Source organism: Neomonachus schauinslandi, chromosome 2, assembly GCF_002201575.2.
Source record: "Neomonachus schauinslandi chromosome 2, ASM220157v2, whole genome shotgun sequence".
In the NCBI taxonomy this organism is placed as follows: domain Eukaryota; kingdom Metazoa; phylum Chordata; class Mammalia; order Carnivora; family Phocidae; genus Neomonachus; species Neomonachus schauinslandi.
The window spans coordinates 169,680,011-169,706,631 of record NC_058404.1 but is presented as its reverse complement, the minus strand read 5'-3'; the positions used below and the strand labels follow the sequence as shown (position 1 = coordinate 169,706,631).

Genomic DNA, 26,621 nt, shown 5'->3' with positions numbered 1-26,621 from the left:
AGATTTTATTTATTTATTAGAGGGAGAGCACATGAGAGGGGGGAGGGGCAGAGGGAGAAGCAGACTCCCCGCCGAGCAAGGAGCCCGATGCGGGACTCGATCCCGCGACTCCAGGATCATGACCTGAGCCGAAGGCAGTCGCTCAACCGACTGAGCCACCCAGGCGCCCCCTCTTCCCTTCTTTTGGTCTGAGCCTTGTCATAATGAGCACATTTTACTTTCTTAATCAAAGAAAAACCACAACTGGAAATGACTCCCCCCTTCAAAAACGATAAATAAAAGTGGGCTGGACCATGGCTGAAGTCATGCAATTGCCATCACCGATCTGAGAAGTATAGCCAAAGAAATCCAAGGCCACATGCACCCTTTCAGCTCTGCCCACACACCACCCTGGGCAGCACCACCAGCCGACTGCATTCGGCGGTGGCTTTTTTCAACTTACAGTGGTTCAGAACATAGACTGACGTCACCAAGTAATCGGAGACAATTAACAACAAACCAAAGCCATCTTTAAATTAATCGCTTAGATACAGGTGGTTCACCAGCTTTAAAAACAAAACTATGTTGGCTCAACGTGCTGGTTTATTGTTTTTATTTTGCCTAATCAGCAATCTGCACATAGCTCTGTGCCAAGGTCTAGCCTACCTTAATCATTTTTCCTCTACTTAAACAAAGTACGTTGTAGTCTCTTCACCTCCTAATCCCAATGTCAAATGGTAAAAAAGTTGTTCACAAGAAAGTATATGGACCTGAGCGTGCAGCATTTACACAGGCCCACAAGAATCCACGAACTAGACTGAGAACAGTAAGTCAGCCTTTAACCCTTGTCTTTCAGTAGCAAATACAAGAGTAATTAACGTTAATTAGAGCCAATACTTTTTGAGCACTTACTTCGGCCAAGCGAGGATCTAAGCACTTCAAATTACTATATTCATTTAATCCCCCCAGAGCCTATTATCACTAAAAGATGAAAATATAGAGGCACAGAGAGGTCAAGAAAGTAGCTTAAGGTTACACACACTACCTACAGTCTTACACCACTGGGAGTGACCCCTGGTGTCTCCTGTACCTGTCACGGTGTTAAGCCTCCACGCCTTTGGATATACTACTCTCATTTCCCCTAATGTTCTTTCTTTCCTTTGCTGCCTGGCAAACTCCTATTCAACCTCCAAAACTCATCTTTGGGAAACCTTCCCTGGTACTCCAAGGAGAATGAAGCAGGCTCCTTCTACTTTCTACCACCATTTTTTGTTCATATGCTATTTTACTACCATGTAAATAAATAACCCACACACACAACTTGACCGTGAGTCTATGTGGACAGGAACTAAGGCAGGACAGATCAGGAGTTCAGCTTTAAATATGTTATTTTGAGGTGTTTGATTGATATCCAGTTAGACCTACGGACCTGGCAGGTCGGTCTAGGAGTCTGGAGCTTAGGGGAGGGGTCTGAGGTGGAGCTGTAGGTTTGGGAGTATAAAGATCATTCAGGGAGGGAATGAAGATAGAGAAAACTATGCTCACTTGAATTCTCCACACTTAATAACTATCACAAAAATTCATTTACAAATTTAAGATCTCTCATGGATCATTTCATAATATAATAACATTTATTAGGTGCCTACTATTCTAGGTACTTTATGCATTTTAACTCATTTAATCCTCACCATAACCCTATTAGGGAGGATTCCAGTATGTCCCCATTTTGCAGCTGTGGAAGCAGAGAAAGTTAAAAATTCTATTACGGCCCAAGGTGAGAGCTAGCAAACACCCGAATTTGACCCCAGGTAATGTGGTTCCACGCTCACTGCCTGCCCGGTACACAGCTTCTGCACTAGACTCTCTGGGGTTCAGAAAGGTTACACTCAGTTCTTGCCCATAAAGATGCCACATGGAATCCACTTTCCTTTCTTCTTCACGTTAATAGAGGGAATGATCACCTGAAGGATCTGGGAGGGCGGAGATCCCATCTGCCTGGTTCACGCCAGACACTCACCATCTAGCATAGGGCCTGCTGTTAAAAAGGAAACTCAGTGGATATTTGCTGAATGGTCAAAAATCATTTGTAGCTTTGAAATGACTGTATTCTTTACATATAATAGCATTATTCAAAGTATCATACATACTTTATCTTCAAAACAACTACACGAGGAAGGTATTCTTTTTAGCTCTATTTCATAGATGAGTAAAACAAGGCACCGTGAGCTTCAATAACTTGCCTAAGATCAATCACAGCATTACAATGTGAAACCAGGATTCAAACTCTGAAGGTATGATTCATCCTGTAGCTTCTTGTGGCTGTTGTAACAACCACAAACTAGGAGGCTGGAAACAATAGGAATTTATTGTCTCAACAGTTTTAGAGGCTAGAATTCCACTATCATGGTGCTGGCAGGCCCCTGCTCCCTCCAAAGCCACCGGGAGAGGGTCCTTCCCTGCCTCTTCTGGCTGCTGGAGGCCCCGGGCATTCCTTGGTTTGTAGCAGTGTAACTCCAGTCTGCCCCCACCTTCACACGGCCCCTTCCTTCCTCCTCTGTGTACCTCTGTCATCACAGGGCAGTCTCCCTTTGGTCTGTGTCTGAATTTCCCTCCTGGTATAAGGTCACCAGTCATAATGGATTATGGGCGTACCCTACTCCAGTATGACCTCATCTTAACATGATGACATCTTCAAAGTCCCTTTTCCATGTAAGGTCAAACTCACAGGTACCAGGGGTTAGGACTTCCATATACCCTTGGAGTGGGGGCGAAGTTGGGGGAGGGGGAGGAGAATGACACAATTTAACCTGTAACAGATAGCCTGTATAGGACTGATTCCAAAGATGCAGGGAAATGACTCAGTTTCTCCAACCAGTTACCCTCTTCGCTGATGCAAGATTTGCTAGTTCTCAAATCACTCCTCTGAATAAGGAGTGTCGGACAGAGGTTTGAGATTCAGGGGTTTCTTTCCATACAAAGTAAAGGGGAAACAACCAAAATATAAACATACTTTAAGTACATGAGAAATGTTATCATGAAAAAGCAAGTATTTCCCTAGAGTGGAAGCCAGTTAATATGCGAGAAAAACTTCAAGTACTTCTAACCTGCTTCCCTTCCACTCTGGTAATTTATTACACACCTCCATTTTATCCATTTAAGGCAATACCTTTAAGTTTTAACCAATGAACAATAATTAAACGATATTCTATAACAGTGACCTATTTGATATATATTTTCTTTTTTAAATTCTTAAAGAAGTGCCCACTTACTTTGAAAGCTAATGATTCCCTGGGGTCTATAATTAACAGTTTAAGATTACATGCAACCTTCAAATTTTGATTAATCAAAATTAGCCTTCAAGGAAAATGTAAACAAAGTACACAATTCTTCAAATAAATGGGTGTTTCCCATTTCTCCCATTGATAGCCTCTCTCTTCCTCCAGAGTCTAGTGTCAAACTTGGACATTCAGTCTGTATCAATTGTATTTTGTTCATCTATTAATCATGAGAAATATGTCCACCACACACTGGCAGCCTGATTTTTCTCTGTATGCTAGGGAAGCAACGAGAAACTTCCAAAATGGGTTAATTCAGAATTTGGCTCTTTAAAAAAAACATAAAAAAAAAATCTCTGGCATGCATAATTGTCAACCAAACCACTACTCAGGAATTATTCTTTGAAATGGTTTTATTGGAAGGCATCATGTTAACTAGTGAATACATTTTGCTAGCATCACAAAGATTATGATAAGGACCACATAAGCTGCCATAACTCATTTTAAATATTAAAATACAGCATTTAAGTCAGGATGTACTGTGGGCCAAAGCTAGTCAAAGCACTTGGTACAGAAAATGATATTTCCTAAAATCAAAGTCTTGACCTGAAATTCTATCTGCTTTCTTGTGTTCCATCAATTTTCCAGACTCAAACAGAAGTGGATACTAACAGGTTATCACAAAGGCCAGTTCACTTATTTTGGAAGATATGAACGACCCATTTAAAAAAAAAAAGTAACAGCCTTCCTTAGAAAAAGATCATTATTAACATGAAATAATTTAGCAAGTAAAATTCTATTTTACTAGTATACCACATTAAAATGCAATTTTCAGACTAATATCTTTACAGAACATTTTAAGACCGCCAGTTGCTCACCCCTGGTGGCTGGAGCTTATCCTTTGTAATTATTCTCAGGACAGGATGCTTAATGATTAGAGAAATAACTGATTTTTTCTGAAAGAGAAAGAGTAAAACCGCAATGACATCCTTTAAAAGTATATGTTAACCCTACAGAGAATATAGAAATTTTCTTTGTTTAAAAACGCAATGAGAAAAAAAAAAAAAACGGCAAAGCAGCTATAATCACAACCAAATACAATTTGTGCTTCTGATATGAGCTTTCTCACACCAGTTGGGCTCACACCAGATACTCTCTACCCTCTTAGGGAATTCCAGATTTTATAACCTGGTAGCTCTTGTATCTTAGGGAAGTATCAATTTAAGGACGCACAGTGTGTGGGCGTGTGTGTGGGTGTGCGTGTGCGTGTGTGCGTGTGTGTGTGTGCGTGCGTGTGCGTGTGTGTGCACACGCGCGGTAGCATGCAGCATTCACATGTAGTAAGTGCCTTCCCCAATGCCAAGTTCTCTCCTCATAATCTACACTGAGCTCAGTCCTAAATCACCTGCTCTAGCTGTGTGCCCTTGGACGCTGGTGAGCCTCAGCTTCCCCACTTACATTTGAGAATAATTATAGCAGCTTCCCCATAGAGGTGTGGGACCAAATGATGCCCTCCACAGAACACATCTACCGCAGTGACCACTGTCTCCCAGTAAGTGCTCAATAAACATCAACCCTTATAATTTCTATAGGATCCTACAGGTGAGGAAAAAGAGAGAACTTGCTCAGGGTCACTGCGCTGATAGAGACAGACCCAGGATCAAAGCCCAATCCACAGGTCTTCCAAGACTTATCAAACTATAAGAGGTATCAAACACACTGAGGGACTATCATTCACATTCTCCGAAGATAATACAGAGCAGGGGATGAGGTACCAATAAAAACCAAGAACACGTAGTTGAATATAAACCATTAAAAACCTGCTACCAATTATAAACATCTTTCCATTTGCCTTTTCTAAAAGAACTATCCTTTAATATATTTTAGGGGCGCCTGGGTGGCTCAGAAGTGTCTGACTTGGTTAAGGATCTTGGGATTGAGCCCCACTCAGCAGAAAGTCTGTTTGTCCCTCTCCCTCTGCCCCTCCCCCTGCTTGTGCACACACTCTTTCTCTAATAAATAAATCTTTTTAAAAAATAAAATAAAATATTTTAATTCTGAAAAGTCTGTCAGTTTGATCAAGGACCATCTTCTATAGCACAGTAACAAATTTGGGGTTGATCTAGAATGTCTGGTCAACCTACTGACCGTTTCAACAACAGGTAATCAAGAGAGTGGCACGCATTTTCACATGTTATCAGATTAAATCCTCCCAACCAGGTAGGTATCGTTCCAGATATTTTACAGATGGAGAAACCATGGCTCAGGCAGAGTACCCACCTACACCCACGTTCCCAGGGCAGGGCCCAAACTGAAACTTGGCCCTGTCCAGACCTAAAGTCTATGCTCTCTTTAGAACAACATGGATGAGACAAAAGAAAAGTCAGGCTACACAGTCACTTGGCTTTGAGGAAACACTCAACAAAATAAATGGGGAAAGTGCCACAGTTTCGGAGGACATTCAAATGAAGATTAATTTTTACCAAACTGTTTCATTTCCAAAGTAGAAGTCAGTAACAGATACGGCCAAAAATTTGCCCTACATATAGCATACCCAATTCACAGTTTCAAACTTGTCTTGGATCATCCAAACACTTGGATGAACCAGTGTTCATCTCTCATAAACGAAAGCTCTTGGAAAGGCAAGCACTTGGGATCAAGTTCAAGTTAAGTGGCACCTACACCCACTCCCCCCAAGCTCTTGGGGTCTGTGCCTTCCACACCCCTCAGAGCCAAGGTCAGAGTGCACTCAGAGCAGCTTCTGTCTAATGCGAGGACATGGTGAAGACATAGGAGCAGTTCTATTTTTTCTAGGTTAAACTTTTTTTTTTTCTTCTACTGTAGTAAAATACATATAAAATTCACCATTTTAACCATGTTCAGGTTTACAGTTCAGTGGCATTAAGTACATTCACACTGTTGTACGGCCACCACCACCACCCATGTTCAGAACTTTTCCGTCTTCCCCAAATCGTACTCTGGATCCATGAAACACTAAACCCCTGTTCCCGGGGGCCTGGGTGGCTCAGTCGTTCGGGCGCCTGGGTGGCTCAGTCAGTTGAGCATCCGACTCCTGGTTTCAGCTCAGGTCATGGTCTCAGGGTTGTGGGACTGAGCCCCACGTAGTCCTCTGTGCTCAGTGTGGAGTCTGTTTGTCCCTCTCCCTCTGTTCCTCCCCTGCTCACGCTCTCCTCTTTCTCTCGCTCTCAAATAAATAGTCTTTTTAAAAAAAATAAAATAAAACCCCATTCCCCCGGCCCCCTACTTTCCGTCTCTATGAATTACACTATTCTGGGTACCATAAATATGCTCATACAATACATGTCCCTTTGTGTTTGGCTTATTTCACTAAGTATAATGCCAATTCTTCTTTGTTCCCAGTTAGTCTCCTTGAAGAAACACCCTGAAATGCACAACCTCTGGAGGACATAAAAATGAACGTGTGAGAAAATTTTTTTTCCCTTTTACTACTTGCTAGAAAGATATGAAAACACTACAATGGTCAAGAAGGAAGAAGAATGAGAAAGCCAACAAAATCATCCACAATCCTACCACAGAGGCACTCCGTTTTCCTTTCTACTCATTCTCTCATCATTGTTTGCTTTATGCAAATGAAATCTGCATAATTACATCATATTGAGTATCCTTTAACTCAACCATCAGTCAAAATGATACACCTTCAAGCTTTTCAAAAATTAACTTCCAAGGTCGACACCAAGGAAAAATAAATGTGCTTTCATGAAAACCTGTATCTACCGAGCTCTCCCACGGTAGAAATAAGTTAAAATTGCCTGAAGTTTCGCTCTGATGGAAGGAAATTGTCCTTGGCAAACAGAACCATCCTGTAGAATAGTTGGCACTGCAGAAAGAGGGCAACAGCTTCACAAATGTTCATACAAAAACCATTTAAATGTTAAGCAAAAATGTATATAAACTCCGAACGTGGCCATCCATCCCACTGTTATCTCTCTCAATGGAAAACAGCACAACGGCATCTAATGAAAATCCTGTTTTCTTCCCAGGAAATGAAAATAATAATGCCACAAATCAACATTCCCCCCAGTTTTTTTTTTAAATTGATTATTCTTGCAATTCACATGTTCTCAGAACTAAGGGGGAAAAGTGTAAAATTTAATAAAACCATGTCTTATTTTTGTTTCTTGTTTCTACTTATGGCTTGTAAAATATATATATAATATATAAAATAGCAGGACCTAGTAATAGTAAAGGAAAATGATTTCAGATGAAATAAAACTCAAGTCAGCAGGAGATGACTTGGATTGGGAGACAATTATACCTAAGTCAATGGGATGCAAGACTTCCTTTATTTATTTTAGTAGAAATAGCCTCAAGTCCTAGAAAAAAGACGTTTTTAGAAAATGACACTGACCCAATTGCTAGGTCCTGTGAATAAGAGCAGGGAGTGTTACCTTTATTCCTCCACTCCTCACACATTTTCTGCTCAAATCACTGGAATACATTTAATTTGAATGCGGGGTTTGGGATACTACATAACTGAAGACACAGAGAACCCATACACAGTAATGGTATCCAACATATTCACCATTCATCCTGAATTGCCTGTTTCATTTAGGGAGAGCAGAGCCCATGAAAACAGAGAACCCCAACACGGAGGACCTGAAAGGACTAATCATTCCAAATCCCTAGATCCAGCTTCTTTGATCCTATTCTCAGTCAGGCCCCGATGCATCTTTCTAGAAATTGCCCCAAGCACAAAAAAAATAAATAAATAAGTAGCACAGGATGGGGCCTCCTCCTAACATCGGCAACTGACCCAAATGCTCTCTTACTCTGAATTATTTTACAGAAAGACTCATCCTGGGATCTCCCTTAAATGAAACTTTTCAGGGAGCTCGCCCCACCTTGAACCTTTCCTGGCTTGCTGTGTCAAACTAAAACCATAAAGATTAAAAGAGAATAAAACTTCAAAAGAATAAAACTTCAAACTTAACAGAGAATAAAACATCTGCTCTGACTTCAGGAAGGGCCAAAACTAAACACACGTCAACTGAAAGAAAATCTAAATGCCAGTATTTTTTAGGTTAGATTAAGATTCCACAACATCAGCAAAAACTCAGTATATAGTGTCCGACCTAAGTTTATCGTTCCTACATTAGGCTCGCCCTTAGGAACTCCAACAGGTCACTCCTCTCCCCCTCCTTTACTTAGGGTCAGCTGACACCCAAAGCAATGTTTACATACCCAAAAGAAGATAGAATGAAGTCATAATATGAGCAATTCAAACACAAACCATTCTCTGTTAGAGTAACTGAGGCTTAAAGCATGGGCAAAAACAGCTTGCATCCCACGGCACAGTATAGCCAGCTCTTCCCTGAAGGCAGCAAATGAGCAATGCTCTCTCGGGCTCTAAATGCCATTTATCTTTGCACCCAAATCAATGGGACTGACCAACGGGGCACAAGACATTTGGAAAACCAATAGGAGAAACCCCACCTCTGCCTTTTTCGACAATCCAAGTCCCCGAAGGTTAAGGGGGACGTGAAGAGGACAGAAGTCTGCATCATGCAAAACATTCTTCTTAGGTGTGCACAAAGCAGCCCCTTTAGAACTGGTCATCCAAGGTGTGCAACAGGAAACACCAGCTCAGAGGAGACTGTGCAAACTAGGCCCCCTGGGCAAATGCTGCATTAAATGAAGTTTCTTTTCAGCAGGACTTCTGGATACGTTCATGGAAAGAGAAAGTACATGCAGTTTTCTGAACGTGACGGCAGAAGCCTTTATTCCCAACATATTTCCAATCACTTGGGATTCATTGAGCTCCCTTTGGGAAGTACTACTTTGGATGTTGTGGAAGCAAGGTTGGAGCCCAGATCTGGATAAGGAGGCACAATAATAAGTTGACATCAATCCGGTCTTCAAAACTAGAGGGGCAATAGGGCTCCTCAAAGAGATGTCCTAAAGTTAGTTCCTCTGCACCATTCTCGTGGCCTTAAATTGCTCCTCTCCATGCCATGATCTTGACATGGCCGTCACTTCCCATCACTCGGGACACAGCCTTAATAGTCACCTACTCACTTGATTTGAAGGAGCCCACTGGGCGCTTTGCATGACATCACCCATCTCTGACTTCTTTATGGCACCTCCCACCCAGAAAGCCGCAGTGTTTTACTCATTGCCATATCCTAGGGCCTACGGCACATAGTAGGTGCTCAATAAACATTTACAGACTGAGTAAGTACATGAAGTATTCTAGCAATCCCTCCCTCTGGCTTGGAGAAACGATTACTTAAACATCTGGTTACATTTAATATGAGTTCAATAAGATTTATTATTTCAAATAAAAAGGCCACAGTTATGTTATAGTTGCTAAATTAAATGACAACTGCATTTCTTTTGGACACACATTTTCATACCAAGCCCTATTTTAAAAACCTATGTATTTTTGAGTCATTCCAAAAACAATAATGGGTTTAATATGAGCTCCTCCCCTGACCTTTCTAGAATTTGGACACAAAACCACATAGTTAACTGGCTCTTGTGTTAACCAAACTCATGCTGATCTCACTAACATCATGTTATAAGCCTACACCACCACAACGGGGGATAAACTGTCAGAAAAACTAGCTGCTAAAAACATTCTGGTGCATATTTATTAAAGCCTCCAATGGGGGCACCTGGGTGGCTCAGTCAGTTAAGCGTCTGCCCTCGGCTCAGATCATGATCCCAGGGTCCTGGGATGGAGCTCCGTCAGGCTCCCTGCTCGGCGGGGAGTCTGCTTCTCCCTCTCCTTCTGCCCCTCCCTCCCGCTCATGCACTTCCTCTCTCTCTCTCTCAAATAAATAAAATCTTCAAAAAAAAAAAAAAGGCTCCAATGATAGTTATTTTTCATTCATATATTCACTCTTTGGCAAATGCTTATTGAGCATCCAGGATTTCTAAGCATTGGGAACACAAAGATGAAGAAGTAACAGTGTTGTCCCTCAAGGGGCTTACAGACTAGAAGAGAAGCCCAGGAAGTGAGTAGTTACAATGCAGTGTGACAACAAGGGTGGGATGGTAGAGGGGCGTAAGGCGCTCACTGTGGAAGCAAGAAGAGCCAGTCACCCTGTTCTGGGTAACCAGGTACCCAGTGGTCTTCCAAGTGTGGTCCCCAGACCAGCAGCATCAACATCACCCGGGACATTGTTAGACGTACAAACTTTGAATCGGGCCACACCACAGTCCTACGAATCAGAAATTCGGGGGGTGAGGCCAGCAATGTATGTTTTAGCAGGCCCTCGGGTCATTCGGACACCCACTGAAGGAGGAACGAAGTCAAGCCAAGTAAAGAATACACAGACAGTAAAGATGGTTGCAGGCAACGGGAACAGAGGATAAAAGCCCAAAGGCCAGAGAAAGCCGGGTGTGTTGTCAGAACGGTGTGGCTCAAGCTCAGAGCATGAGATGGAGAGCGACGCAGATCATGAAGAGTACCAGGGGCGATGCCAAGAGGCTGGCGCTTCATCTCAAGGGCAGCGAGAAGCCCCTGGAGGGCTGGGATGGGCATGCCCGGGCCTGCAGAGGATTTCAGAAGATCACCTTGGAGGCAGTGCAGAGAACAAACAGCGAGGCCACGGAGGAGGTAACTCGATGAGAGGCTACAGTGGTGGGAAGGCAGGGAGGCCCGCTGTCAGCGGGGCAGGGCTCTAAACGGGAGCTTACTAACCCCGCTGCACAGATGGAGGCGCCAGGCATGCTGTGGGACACACGGAGCATCCCTTTCCCCTGGAAGCCTCACCTGACACCCCCCCACACACACCCCAAGCCAGGGCAGGTGCGGGTCAGGGAGGGCTGAGTACTTCCCACCCCACCCCCCACCCCGGTAGCACACGGCGCGTTGTATCTCAGTTGCCAGTCTTGCCCTACAGACAGGGGCCGGGCCATCCGGGTCAGCTTCCACCCTGGTCCGTTTCCACCGGCAGCATTTGGCACAGCGCCCGGCGCTACAGAAGCCAAACTGAATGACTGGAGCCGGCCAGGCCAGGGGGCCGCTGAGAGGCTACTGCCCTCATTCAGGGGCGAGATGACCATGTCATGGGGACGGAATCGGAAAGCTTAGGACGGACTGAACTTCTTCATTTTTCTCTAGTCTGTTGACACCATTCAAAACACAGAATGAAAATCCTTACGAGTCAATTAGGTTGGGAAAATGTCACAGTAAATGTGATCTGCTGAGAGGAGGCCACAGGCCCATCCTCCTGTGGAAAGTCGGCAAGGACCATGGTTTGAGCACTTTTGCAAGTGAAGAGGAAGACACAGTTCTAGGCCACAAAGATGCTGCCACCTAACTAAGAGAACAAGCTGGCTCCCTTTTTTGTTTTCAGAACAACTCCAAAACCTTGAAGGAGAGGACCAAGACATTTTAAATCCCATTGACACAGCCTGCATCTTTGCCTTGATTTTTAGAAATGATTTCAAGCAGGCAGATATTGTGATCCAATTACAGGGTATTTTGGAAGTAGTAGGCACCTAATTTGGGGGTGGAGCTGGTGGGCGTAGAGGGAAGAGTTAGTTACCAAGCAGGCCCTACCACCTGCCTCTCAGTCTTGCATGGAATTTTATAGAGAAGGGAGCTGTGACAATCAGGAAGTAAGGCAGCTCTCCCCTGACCTGCTTCCTGTTTTCTCACCATTCCCAAAATAGACAGAGCTAAGGAAAATCATAAATATATTTCTCAGCCCTCCAGGGAAAGGTTCGTTAAGGGCATAAATTTGGGTCCCTGGAAAAAAAGGATGAACGACAAAGCTATCGGAAGTCCTAGAATCAAGAGGTAGAAACAGTGGAAAATAAAACCCATGAACAAAAAGGAACTAGAAAAACAAAAACAGTGGCCAATTCTTACACCAAAGCCTATTGAGAGACGGTTGCCACAAACCTGGCTGCCCTGGATTCTCTAAACTCAAGCTCTTGGGAGTCAAAAGCTAAAGTTTTTGCCTAAAATAAAAAAATAATAATAACTGTTAAGATCTTACTTTATGCCAAGTATTATTCATTATTATATTCATATATTAACGCATGAAATCCTTATAACAACCCTATCATATCTAGTATTCCTACTTATGGATGACGGAACATAAAGCACTGTCAATGCTGTTCTCCACCTGCAATTCTGTACTTTAGTTGTCCCCAGTCATATGGCTATTAAATTGCAGAGCAATATTGGAACCCTAAGAGTCTGGCTCTTAACCACCAAATCCTACTCCCTCCCCACAGGACTATCTTGTGCATGCATTTACTGTAGGATATTTACAAGCATCCTTGGCCTCTACCCACTAGATGCCAGTGGTACTCCTTCCACAGTCATGACAATCAGAAATGTCTCCAAATATTGACAACAGTCCCTGGAGAAAAAAACTGCCCCCCTCCTTCTTCGAGAACCACAGTTATAAAGATTTAAAAGGCCAAATCTCTAGTCCCCTTTGGGAGGAGTGGCAAATCCCAGGTGTTGGATAGAAGAAACAGGCTATAACAGTTCTATGGAGGGAAGGAAAAATGGAAAAGGAGTCAGCCGAAGGGTTTTCTGTAGCAGGGTTTTACAGGAGTCCCTTGCCACGGCTCCTGTTCCGTGAGGCCTCTTGACGCCCACAGAGTGAGGACAGCCTTCCTTCTCTCCATTCGCTCAGACCTCACATGCATGCCTTCACTGCAGCACCTTATCATCAGTGCTCTGGTACATTCCTCTCTGTCTTCCTGAACTTTGCACAGTGCCTGGCACAAAGTATGTGCTCAATCAACATTTGCTGGACAAAGGCATGAACAAACGAAGCTAAGGTTTCTTGTTGTCACTAAAACAACGTCTGTCTGTCTTCACTAGTGATTTGAAAAATATATAAATAAATAAAGCATGATTACTAGAGAGGAGAAGAGATTCTGGTCAGACATCAGAAGAATCTGAGGTTGAACCACTGCTTCTCAAAGTATCTATACTCCTGGGCCACCTTGGTGGCTCAGTAGGTTAAGCGTCTGCCTTCGGCTCAGGTCATGATCTCAGGGTCCTGGGATTGAGCCCCGCATTGGGCTCCCTGCTCAATGGGAAGTCTGCTTCTCCCTCTGCCTACCCCACTCCCCCAGCTTGTGCTCATGTTCTCTCTCAAATAAATAAAAAGTATCTATACTCCTGTGGGTCCAGACCATGCCTCAGTTAGGTTCAGAAATTTCATTTTACTACACTTAGAAAAAAAAAATCAACTCAAATAACCTAACTCATGCTAAAGAAATTCTAATTTATTCATTTCCCTGACAAATAGTACTGCCTAGCAAATCAGCAGATCCACTGACTCTCTTGCCCAGGACAAAAGGCCACTTGGGAAATCAAATGAAGATCAGAAGGTAAGAACAGAGCCAGCACCCAGGAGCATACCAGATGCTCCCAAAGAGGGGCACCATCAGCTGGGGTGCTGAGGTTCTCTCTCCAGACCCACCACTCCGGCAGCAAGAAGCCTCCAGTCAGCCACAGGCAGCTGGAGAAGCCTGGAAACCCTCACTTCACCTTTTTCCAGTCATCAGAAGCCTCTGTCCTCCTAGCATTGCCTAATGATTGGCACATGACAACTAATCGGATTCTGGCGTATTTTATTTACAACAGAAAAATTCTAGATTGCAATCTGTCCAGGGAGGTTACACAGCAACGCCTAGTTTCAGACCTATTTAGAAAAGATACTTGGATTTTCTGCTACTCAATGTGTGTCCACATGAAAGAAATGCACATTGGAGTCACAGTATGAAAGAAGTAATTCCACCATTAAATATGTGGATTTATGTTAACGTCCATTTTGAAAACGGATGAAAGGTGAAATTTTCGCCTTTTCCCCAAATGGTGAATTTAGGAAGGTTCCTCACTCATAAGAGAGGAGATAGGGGGAGGTACCCCAAAGGACTAAGTGAATTGTTTCCTGTATAACACGAGACACACAGTTGACCCTTAATTACTAAATGTTATTTCTTCATCCTGTCGGGCCCTCAGCAACCCATGGACGCCTCCATATTGACTACAGTCACAGGGTAAGCATCACGGTTTCCCATAAAGGCTTTAGTGAAAAGGACCTCAGTTTCCTTATCTCTAAAATGGGAACAGCACCACAGCGTTTTGTAAGAATTAAATAGGGTAACAGCGAGAAAGCCCTTAGCACAAAGAGCTCCATAATTATATTACTAATATAATATCATGATGATCCACAAGATCCAGATATCATTAAGCATAGATTTTTAAAATATTATCTGAAAATACATTATTTTCTTAATCTACTATTTAAAACACAGAAAGAATTCGGGTTTGCAATTCCATGAGCAAATTATTCTTAAGCTTCCTCCAGGGATTCATCAAGGCTTGCTCTGGAAGACATGATACTGCAGGTGTCCAAACCAAGCTGGCTGTTACACCACTTGTAGTTCTATGGCCTTGATTCCTTCAGTATCTCCTAGAATCACCAACACCAAATTGCTAAAGCATGCTGCCTTGGCAGAAAGAGGCCTGTGTGCAAAGGAACCAACACCAAGATCTGTCATTTGGAGGCCCTGCCTGCTAAAATTCACATTTCAATCAGTTGTCCTTTCTGCTCTCTCACAGACCCTCATCTTTCATGCTGGCACTTCCAATGACATTCTTGGGCTATAATTCAAAAATATCTGCTGGTTCCCAGAGCGCTTTCAAAATTAGCTTCTTCGAAGCTCCTCAAACCCTGGGTCTATACCACTGACCCTACATTCCTGGAAGGCCCCGAGGCCCCATCAGCCCACCCATAATCTCCAGTTTGGCCTGGTCTCCACTACTCACTCTATCCCAAGGGCATGGCTCTCGACATCCCAGGCCTGGCTTCCCAGACTTATCAATTTCATGGACCATTAAGCTGCCAAATAAAAATATCCCCATCAATTCATAAAAAAAATCTTACCCCCAAATCAGAAGGGTATAGTCTCAGAGAAAAAAAGGATACATCTAATTTGGACACCCAAATATTCACTACATCATCATCATTATTTGGATAAGGACAGCAAACACATCACCAACGGACAATGGCCCATGGGCCTAATACTGAGCTTTGCACTTATAAATTGTGTGGGAACTAAAATCTGATGTATAGGGCAGCAATTTTGGAAATGTTACATCCTAAGCCACAGTGATGCCAAACCTTCCTTCTTCAAAACAGCATTTTCCTGCACTCTCTGGAGCTCTCTGCAAGTTCTCCCCAACCTCATCCTCCTAAGTGCACACTTCTCTAGCTCAGCTACAAAATTGCATTCTTCTTAGTCAACTTTAAAAGAAAAACACAAACAAAACCACCCTTCCTCCCACTCTCAGCATTCCTAAAGCATACTTTCCAGGAGAGTTACACTTTAAAAACCTCAGCTATTACCTAGTAGACAAAATTTCGCAAGATTTCAACAGGGGGCAAAGGATAGACTGGTTCACCTTATTTATAACCATTGTCAAATCATTAATAAACAAAGGAACACCCTAATCTGTAATTCCATACCATTCATTCTTTCCATGTTCTCTTCCCATCTTTGTCCATATACGTCTGTACATTTTATGTATCAATAAATTATACATTGAGACTTTTTCCCTGATGATAAAAGTAATACCTGTCCTAGCATCTATTCAATGCTTAGAGGACCAGGTAAGATTCAACCATTATGGAAATAAGATTATGCAGAAAGCAAATGTCTCCTGTGAGTGTACACCTAAAGGCCTCTAATACTTTTAAACTGATGCAGGCTTCTTACTTTTTGCCAACTTGTGGTGACTTGGCTGTCTTCTACCCTCTGTGTCCTTCCTCTCTTATGCTCTCACCTCGTGTTTGGAGTTACTGCCCCACTCCCACCAGAGGCCCAGCAACCCTGCAGCCTGGTTAATAAGAGCAGCACCAGATTCGCTGTCTGTTTATTATCGATTATTAAAATGTGGGTAACAACTCTGGCGTCTCCTCACCTGCCTCACTTAAAGGTTAATGACACTGAGTTTTGTGAGCATCATGAAAGCAAAGTGCACTACAAACCCCAAATGGATGGGTTTCCTTTGCTCTCGGCCCCATCACCATAACTTGCCAAAAGAGGAAAGAAAAAAAAAAAGTTCACGATCTGGCCAAAGATGAGTGGGTGCATTCCACCAGCCACCGCTCCTGCTACTGCAGGAGCTGACCCTGGACACCTGCCCAATACAGGGATGGTGCTAACGCGAAATGATGATGAGAATTTTATTCCAGAGACTGAGGGCTACATTTCTAATCAAGGCCTGAGGAGAGAGGATGGGGACATGGAAAAGGCTTGCCAAAATTTCACGTCAGTGGGCTCGGCACCCAAGACATGTGACACCTTCCTCTACGGCCTCTGAGGTGGCTTCTTTCTCAACCTATCTGCGTGCCCAAGAGCAGAGACTCCCCTCAGAAGATGCTATAAAACAGTTTCAAATATCCAATGTGCTTCATCCAAATCTAATCATCACCTTCTCTCCTACCTAGACTTGGCAAGGCCACAGAGTTAATTTTATGACAACCATTCTTTAGCAAAAACTAAAAGGGAGTAAGGATTTGGCCAAAAAAAAAAGACATTCCTCAAAGCAGGACAGGCCAGACTCAGTGAAACAAAATTAGCTTCCTCTAATGCTCTAAATGAAGGCCCCCCTCCTCCAATGGTCACATCACAGACCCCTGGATTGGGACAAAAGAACCCCAGATGCACCCAGACGGTGCATTCTACTGCGACTCCCTCATTTTACAGATGGAAAAACTGAGGCCCAGAAAAGTAAACCGACTTTCCCAAGATCACACAGTAGGTTAAAGTAGCAGAACTGACCCAGAAGGCAACTCTTGGGAGTCACTGGTTGGTAGTCCTTCCACCAAATCCCACCAGACTCTCTATAACAGAGAATCTGTCACTCTGACTCTAACAAACCTATCAACTGACAGAAATGCCATCAACATGCAGAATATGCATTAATAACACATTCAACATAAAATGGGTAATCTGAGTTTATCTTCCTTACAGTTAAGCATATTTGTTGGTCGCACAACATTGTTGAAAATAAATGAGCGTGGAAACAGTTTTTAAATCCAGATAGATTCTTTAAAACATTCAAATAATTTTGAAAACATGCTGTTCCAATCAAATCTAATTCCAAATAACAAATCAAAAATATTTCACATGAGAATGCTTATTTAATAACAATGAAACCCGTAGAAAACATTCTCACATGGGATAAAACTTTAAAGTTCTATTGCTGTGCAAACAAAGGACTGTCCACCTCCCCAGAGGGGTTTTCTGTGGAAGCTGACATTCATGTGAAAGATGCTGATACATATGATAACATATGTGAGAAGCTTAATATCAGATTGACACAGAGCAAGCACTGAACAAATGCTAGTTTCCTTAACCTGGGGAAGGAAAATAAGAATCACCCACATAACTAGTAATACCTTCTTACAATACTTTCCTAAAAGTCCTGCAGCCATGAAAAATTTAAGGTATTGTAACATCAGGGTAGTCTATTTTAAAAGGGTAACTGGGGTGCCTGGGTGGCTCAGTCGGTTAAGCACCGACTCTTTTATTCTCTTTTTAAGATTTTATTTCTTTGAGAGAGAACGAGAACATGAGCAGAGAGAAGGGCAGAGGGATGAGCAGACTCCCCATTGAGCGCAGAGCCTGACCTGGGGCTTGATCCCAGGACCCTGAGATCAGGACCTAAGCTGAAGTCAGATGCCTGACTGACTGAGCCACCTAGGTGCCCCTACCGTCGACTCTTGATCTCAGCTCAGGTCCTGATCCCAAGGGTTGTGAATTCAAGCCCCACAATGGGTGTGAAGCCTACTTAAAATAAAAATTTAAAAAAAAAGTGTAACTAAAAAAGATATAGAGAAACAACATTCCATTTTTCTTAAAAGACACATTTAGATATCCTAAAATCAGAGTAATCGGCATAACCCTGTACTAACAGTATGGCAAGCCTTTCAGTATTAATTTCTGTTGTAACAGAAAAAAAAATTCAATGTTTGTTGTTTTTCTGGTGGCAGGAAAAGAAATAGTCATTAAAAAGTTGAAACATGACATAAAAAGAGTAACAGTTTTAAAATATATTATCATTGCACATGTGGATTCTTGTAATACTTAGTACTCTTTTCTTAAATAATTTTGTAGTCTCCTACTCATATTACTCCAGTTAAGTGTAAAGCACCAGTCTTTTACACTTCAGTTCACCAAGCTTTTCCACTACCACTTCATACAAGTTTCAGAAAGTGCAGAACGGTGTACTGGCTCCTTGGGGGTGAATTATCCAGTTAAAAGTATCCTTTGGGAAAGAGAATAAAAGTTTAAGAAACTCCTTCCCTAGAAAAGGATCTCAACTTTAGAGTCCTTCCTCAAAGGCTCTGAGCAAATATCTAGGGACATCCCTAGATTAGGAAGACCCCAAGTGATTTTTGGGGTGTCACACAGTAAGATGATGACAAAAGGACAGCAAGAGAAATCTCGAATCCGCTTCTCGCCTGGAGTTCTACTAAGAGCCCATTGTACTCTACTGCCACCTGTGTTCTCCCAGCATCTCCCCCAGCGCCGAAGTTCCTCATCCATTTGATCAATGCCATCTCTTCAGATCAGTGCATTTCTGATTCTGCAAGTTACCATAAACAATTGTTGAACAATTACTGTTTTCAAGCTACAAACGGAAAACACAACTAAGCTGCTACCTGAGTTCATAAAGAAATCCCCCTTCAAAGATTCTGTTCCTGAAAGGCCAGCTACACAAATGCAGATATCCTTAATTATCATGGCCATTTCAGGACAAGATCTGAAATATAAGTCCGTGACAAGGGAAAAAATAATCAAAGGCTTAAGAGACCCAAATCCACAACAGATCAGGATGCCACTGTGTGTTGGTTTAAATCAGTTAAACATTATAATGAATGACAAACCAATGCCACCTCGCAAAGTTTCCTCATTTCTTGGAACTGAGCTCTACTGCGGGCATCGTCTTATGATAATCCTTCAGGTATTTCACCTAAGTCATCAAGCGCAATGGAAAGCCAGTGACTGAGGGACTTCTTAAAACTATGCCCTCCAAGAGCCCAGCCTCGCCCGAGCTTCCGACACTGACCCTTATTCTCTTCTCAATTTTGGTCCTCCCAACCACTCAATCCATCCAAAAACGTTTGTGACAGTCGTGGCTCCAAACTGCGCAGAACTTGACTACAAAACGGCTACAAGTCTAAATCTGATTTCTCCCATTTATTTTTGTTTAATTCAAGTCCCCCGCTCCCTCGGCCCTTCGGCCCCCGCCCCCTCAGTTCTAGATAGCTTCACCGCGTTCTAGACCACCTCGCATTGTTTCTTTGGGACTCCGCATCCCTCCCTCCCTCCAGCACTGTTTTCATCGCACAAATGTCATTTCTATCGTCAACCCTCCATTCCACCCGGCGGGCAGCAGAGAAGCTTTCAGGACCCAGTGGCCAGCTTCCCCGATCCGGTCCCCTTCGCACAGCCATTTTCTAGTTAAAACGCTCTCTGCCTCCGAGGGGGAAATGAACTTTTCCCCCTTTGATCTCCCAGCGGCTAGCGTCTGAACCCCCAAGAAGCCAGCGCCGTCTCCAACTCCCCGGCAGGAGCGCGCTGCCGCCCCAGGAGGGAGAGCCCAACCGCACAGCGGAGGCCGGTGCCAGGGCAAGGGGGTGTGCGCTCTTCCCTGCCGGCGCCCGCCCTCACTTTTCCCCTCCGCAGCCCCCACCCGGGCGCACCCCCTCCAACCCTGTCTCTCCCGCCCCGGGCCCTGCCAAACCCGGGCTGCCGAGGGAAAGAGGGCGCCGGGAAGCAAGAGGGATGGAAGTCAAGGAGTGAGCCCGCAGTCTCCGTGCCACCCTGCCGGCCCTGCGGCGTGAGCGCAGGGCGCACCGGAGTCCGCAACGGGCGCCCGCTGCAGATGCGGCGGCAGCTGCGGCAGCTGTGGCTGCGGCGGGGCGGACGGCAGTGGCCGCGCAGCCCCAGGGGCCGGCAGGAGAGAAGCAGCCGCCGGGGCTGCGCGCAGTCACTCGTCGCACGCCGCTGCCGCTGCCCGGGTCTCTCGCCAGCACTCCCGGGCCGCCCGGGGTCCAGGGCAAAAGCAAGGAAGAAAGCGAGGCTCACCGGCGGTGCGCGCCGCGCTCGCTCCGGCACCGGCGCCCGGCGGCTCTGCTCCAGTCTCGCCTTTCCCGGAGCGCCCGGATCAGCTGCGGGTGCAGCGCACGAGCTTCCTACTTGAGACCAGGACGGGCTCCGGCGACTGAGCATGCCCAGTGCCGCTCCGCGAGTCCCGCGCAGGCAGCGGCGCCGGCGAGATTCCACTTCTCCAGGCTTTGGCGGCGGCTGCGCGAGGAGAGGCTGGAGGGGCCCGGCCAGGCGGGGGCCGACCGCGAGAAAGGCGGGGCCGGGGGCGGGGGCCGAGGAGGAGGGGGCGGGCCGCGCTCCTAGTGCGACCCCTGCAGGCAGAGGCCGCGGGGCCTCTGGGACCCTTAGTTCCCCTATTGCCTGGGAAGATGGCAGGGAGGCTGTGGGGGCCTGGGTGTCGAGAGCCAAAGGCTGGGAGTCGCGATGCAGCCCGGTATCCCCTCCATGTGGCCTGGCGTCTGTCTGCACCAAAAGGCAGTTGGGTAACCTCATCCCTGGCTAGTCTTTTCTCCCACATTGTCTGCAATCCTTTATAATGGGAAAATGTACCCAGATGAGAGCTGCCCACACCCACCCAGCTGCAACTTGTAGGCGAGAACTTCTCCTTCTGCTTCCTTATCCAGAACCCCAGGCATATGCCACACACACACACACACACACACACACCATTCCTTGATGTGAAAGTCACAGCAAGATCACCTCAGGGGAGAACATACCTGCAGGAGGGGAAAAGCATAATTTCCTTGTGACCCCCAGGAATATTACCTATAACTCGAATTGTACGCAGAGAAGCAGAGTCCTGATAAGAATGGATACTCAGTAAGCAGTAATCAGTGCTCTGCCCTGGACACTGTGAATGGCATCCCCAAAGCATCCTTAGGGTTGTTCTTCACCAGTGCAGTGGTTGTCAAAACTCGAGCCTGCGTCAGAATCACCCCCAGGCTTTACAGAAATAAAATGCTGGGTCCCACTCCCAGGGTCTCCGAATGAGTAGTAGGTGTGCAGGGGGGCCCAAGCATCTGTATATCTGACTAGTTCCCATGTAATGCTGGCGCAGCTGCTCTTGAAGACCACACTTTGAGAACCAATACTATACATACATGTACACACAGCCTTACCTAGGATCTGTGTCAGGATTATGCTAAAAGTAAATTAATAGTAACTATAAAGTTATGGCTTCTCCTCACTTACCCTCTTCCCCAAACTTCCAGAATGCACTACTTCCTCAAATAACAAACTCACACCTAGCTGCTCCTTATTCTTGTGAGGATTGTGTGTGGTTGTGGTGAGCAGTACTTTATTGCTTCAAATATCATGTATTTATTGAGGATCCTTAAGGTCTATAGTAAGCCTGGGAATACCAGTGAATAAAAAAACTCAAGACCCCTGCCTTCATAGAGCTTACAGTCCAACGAGGTGGGCAGACATCCACCAAATAATCACTCAAAAATGTCATATAAAACATGGAGAGTGCTAGGAGGGAGATCTACGACACGTGCATAAAAGAGTGTATAATGGAACCCTGATGCTGACTCACAGTAGGGTTGCAAATAATGAGTGGTGGAAGGAAGCTGCCTTGCGGAAGACCGGTTTCCGATATTTGCACCCCTAAAACCTTTCCCATGAACAATTTTCCTCAGACCCATCTGAAGGCCAGCAATCATGTTGCTCCTTACTGTAACAGAAAAACAATATTGCCACTGAGAAATCCCTGTAAATCCATGAAAGTGCTCACCCTTAGGGCTGAGTCCCCGCACCCCAAGATCCGCCTATTGAGTTTGGGATTCCTGGACAGCCGGAGGCCATAGTTTAACCCAATCTGGGGAAATGCAGACCCTGAACTGGAAAGCCCTCTAGTTCTGCTCTACGTCCCTCAGGTCCAAAGAGGCGAAGAAATTAGCCAACCCAAGACCACCCCGCCCTTCAGTAGCAGGACCAGCCTCCACCCTTCCAGGCAGGTCCTCTTTCCGTGGCGCTGTATTCCCACGGACCCCACAGCTCCCCGCGGCCCTCCAGGAGTCCCACCCTGCTGTCCCCTCTCCCGGGGGTCCCGGGCGACCAATGGCGCCCGCCCCTCCCGGCTTGTTCTCCTCCAGACCGCGAGGAAAACCCGCGGTGGAGTCCTCGGCGGCGGGGCGGGGCGACGCGCGCAGGCGCAGTGGCCGCCAGGTTGGGCCGAGGAGGCGCCCAGCTCCACACCTGATGCAATCAGCGTTCCGGAAACGGCCCGGCCGCCGTGCTCACCCAGGAAACGCTTGGGAGCCCTCCCCTGGCCGCTGCGCCCCGAGCCCGGGTTCCGAGCCACCTCGCCGCCGGACTTCGCCCGGAACGGAGGGCGACATTCGGCGTCCGCCAGAGGACCCGCAGGAGTCGGCAAGGCACCGCCTGCGAAAGCAAAATTTCTGGCTGCCCTAATAGTGACGTGGAAAGGGCCACCGAACGTTCCGGGGCTGCTGGAGGAAATTCCTTTAATTATGCATTTCCAGAGAAGACCGGCGGAGGCGGGGAAGGCTTTTAACCTGCTTTGCTGGGATCCTTCCCTTCGTCCACCGCCAGACACACATCTTACTCCCTCCCTCAAGGAACGTTTATAGTAACAGTTTTAAGGCAGTATGGACAGGACTCCCTGCTACCCTCTCGTCTTGCTAAATAGGTAACAACGCGCTATCTCTGCTACCTAAAGCCTTCCACCGCGCACTCATTTTATAAATAAGTAATTGGTTTCTCTGTACCTCATCATTTTAGTTTACAAAGAAAATCACTTCTCGTTTCACCGCCTCATGCAATTTTGATATCTATTGTGAGTGGGTTTTGTCCTTCATGCTGACTCACCCATGAATTGTCTTCTAAGGAAATGAGATATTCTAAGAACATTTCAAGAGCATGTTTATAAAAGAATGGAAGTTAAGAATTACCTAAGTCCTTTAAGGCTAAAGAGGAAAAGAAAAGGCAAATTCAAGAAATTTTAGTTGGAAGGATACTTAAGAGATCATTCTAGGATGAAGCATTCATCAACGCAGGTTTTACGGAAGACGTTTACCTCTTCTGTGGCCGAAAGAGGTCAATGACTTTTCCTTACTTAAGCAAAACAGCAGCAAAACTGCACTTGAACACAGATTTCTTAACACCCTAACCTAATGAAAAAATATATTTGTATTTTGCACAAACACTATACAGAGTGCAAGACTATATTACAATGCTGTTTTTCCATCTAAAGATTAGAAAGTACAAAATCGGCAACAAAAAGAATCCTATTACTTGTTCCTACTTCTAAAGTCATTAGTCTTTAAATAGTCTTTGATCTATCCTACACCGTACAACCTATCCAGACATTTCTGAGATAACCAGAGACTAGGCTTTAAATATTTCCTATTTAAGTGGTATGAAATTCTTCAGAGCTTCAAGACATCAAGAAACCTTTTGAATCAAAATTTAGAGCCCCTCGTCTTTTTGCTTGATAGTGGTGTATGAACTGTTCGAGGTTAAACCAGGGAAATTTTAATGATCACAACAAAATATCAGGGCTATGATTTGCCACTGTACTGATTTAAAATACTTTTAACAAATGAAAATCAAAGTGAAATACAAAAGTTACTGCAAAACTCCTGCCTACAGTAACTTTTCAAAAGCCCCTCTACCTTTTTATCTTGATTAATGTGTATTTCTTTTTGGAATGTTCTGACATTTAGAGATCCTAGGGAATACCTTTACTTATGCACAGAGTCAAGTAAATGTCGAAATACAGAGGAGCAAAGTTCAAACTCATCACAACAAGGTACTAGTTACAGAATAACGAAACTTCACTGAGTGCTTAGCATGTGCCAGCTCCTGGCTAAGCGTTTTACATCGGTTATTTAACTTAATCTTCGCAACTGCCCGGTGAGTATGGTACTATTGTTATCCCTATATTACAGGTAGTGAAAGTGAAGTTTGAGGATGTGAAGTAACTAACTCAAGACACAACACATTCAGTGACAGAAAGGGAATTTGAACCCAGGCATTTGCCTGGAGCTCAAGCTCTTAAGTAACACTTCACACAGAAAAATGTAAATACAGAGAAAATGATTGTGATTTTTGTTTTATATAAGAAAGGAAGTAGAGTACTGTACTTATTCTCCTCCCAAAGATAAGACTTGGTAAAATTACTGTGTTGTCCACACATTCGTAATTAGTGAATTGTAGTCCCCAAACTTAGGACCAATCTTACCCACAGATATGAGGCAGATGATCAAATGCCTAGTGACTTTTCGGGAGCACCAGCAAGGCCTGCCCTCTGATGGACTTTCCATGTCCAGTTGGTTCCTGTAGTCCTAAACTATCCAATTCAGTAGTCGCTCACTAGCCACATACAGTTATTTAGTTTTAAATTAACTAATTAACATTAGAATTAAAATTTCAGTTCCTTGGTCATATTAGCCACTTTGCAAGTGTTCCATAGCTAAATGGGGTAATGGCTACTGTATTGGATGGTGCAAGTATAAAACATTTCCATCTCTGCAGAAAATTTTATTGGACAGTGTTGCTTTAATCCTTCATCCCAAAACTATGAGGCTTTAATCTTTCTTCACTCTGCACCAGCCCTCCTCTGAAAGGACCATGTTTCTAGCTCTGTCTTTCCCATGGTTTTCAGTCCTATTATTCTAAATTAAAATACTGTCAGAGTGTAGAATACCATCATGGAAAGATACAGGCTTTGGAGCAAGACTTTATTTCCCATCCCAGCTCTTTTATTTACCATCTGTGTAACCTTGGACAAATTATTTAACCTCAGTCAACCTCAATCTTCTTATCTGGAAAATGGGCATTTTAATCTTTTCATCATGGGTTTGTTTAATTGAATGAAGATAACACAGGTAAAGTTTCTGGTGGGCCTCACATAGAGTCCTTCCTTCCACTCCTGTTTCAATAAATGACATCACCAATTACTCAGATTTTCAAACTAGAAATCTCAGTCATCATCATTTCTTCCTTCCTCCTCAACAGCCTGCATTAAATTAGTCATCAAGCCTGTTGCTCCCCTCCCAGGGATGCTTCTCAAATCTGGGTCCTCCTCTCTGCCCCCACTCCCACTGTCCTCATTGGCTTTTCATATGCTATTTCAGTATCCTGCCAACTGACCTTGTTGACACCCATCACTCCCAAACAAGCCCTCCCTCCATGCTGCTGCCAGAGTGATCCTTCTAAAAAGAGATGCTGAAGATGTCACTCCCCTACTTAAAAAACAGTGATGACATCTGGTTGCTTAAGGATAAAAACTTAACTATTAACCCTAAGGACTCATGGGACCAAACCCCTTTCCATTTCAAACCTACATTTGGCTCCTCTACTACCAACCTCCCTTTTAGCCACCCCTCCCTCAGCTATAACTCTCCCTATATCACCCCTTCCCACCCCACAGCACCCCCTGCACCATCAACCAGTGCTCCAAGAGGCATTTCTACAACATATAATGGCCTTTCTTGTCTCTGCCCTTGCAAACACCCTTCTCAAGCTGAAATGACCTTTTTACATCTTCTTTACCTGGCAAACTCTACTTATCCTTCAAGGTCCAGTTCAGAGATTACCTATTCTATAAAAAGCTTAGTCAACTTCCCAGGGAAACATGGTGACCAGCTCATCTGTGATGTTACAGGTTTAAGAGTGTAGATGCTATATTCAGGCTACCCAGGTTTAAATCCTGCCTACACCACAGTCCCACTGGTAGTTTTGGGAAAGTGACTTACCCTCTCCTAACCTCAGTTTCCTTGTCTGAAAATGTTGATAATCATATTATGTACAATTTAGTGTTGCTGAAAGTATATAATAAGATAATACATATAAAGCTCATAACAATGTGCCCAGCTCATAGATAAGCACTCAATATACATTATCTTAAAATTATTACTATTATTACTATCCATTTTTTCCTTTTTTACATTTTTTTTATTTTTTTTTAAAGATTTTTATTTATTTGAGAGAGAGTGAGAGCAAAAGAGGGAGAGGGAGAAGTAGACTCACCGCCAAGCAGGGAGCCCAATGTGGGACTCAATCCCAGGACCCTGAGATCATGACCTAAGCTGAAGGCAGATGTTTAACCAACTGAGCCACCCAGGCACCCCTTTTTTTACATTTTAAATACATATTTTACTTTCAAAATTTTTTTTATTTCACATTTACATTGATTTTACATTATATAAAAAGTTTTATTACAGAAATACTTGGTATTCATTGAACAAAATT

At 44.3% G+C, this 26,621-nt stretch overlaps 1 protein-coding gene across 1 annotated transcript in view; it reads right to left on the bottom strand.

The window, feature by feature from the left end:
• Nucleotides 1-20,571, bottom strand: part of APBB2 (amyloid beta precursor protein binding family B member 2) — a 360,396-nt gene extending 339,825 nt beyond the window's left edge. The window contains 1 exon segment of the mRNA XM_021701683.1: nucleotides 20,382-20,571. The gene's annotated coding sequence lies outside the window, so the exon portion shown is untranslated.
• Nucleotides 20,572-26,621: the final 6,050 nt, after the last annotated feature.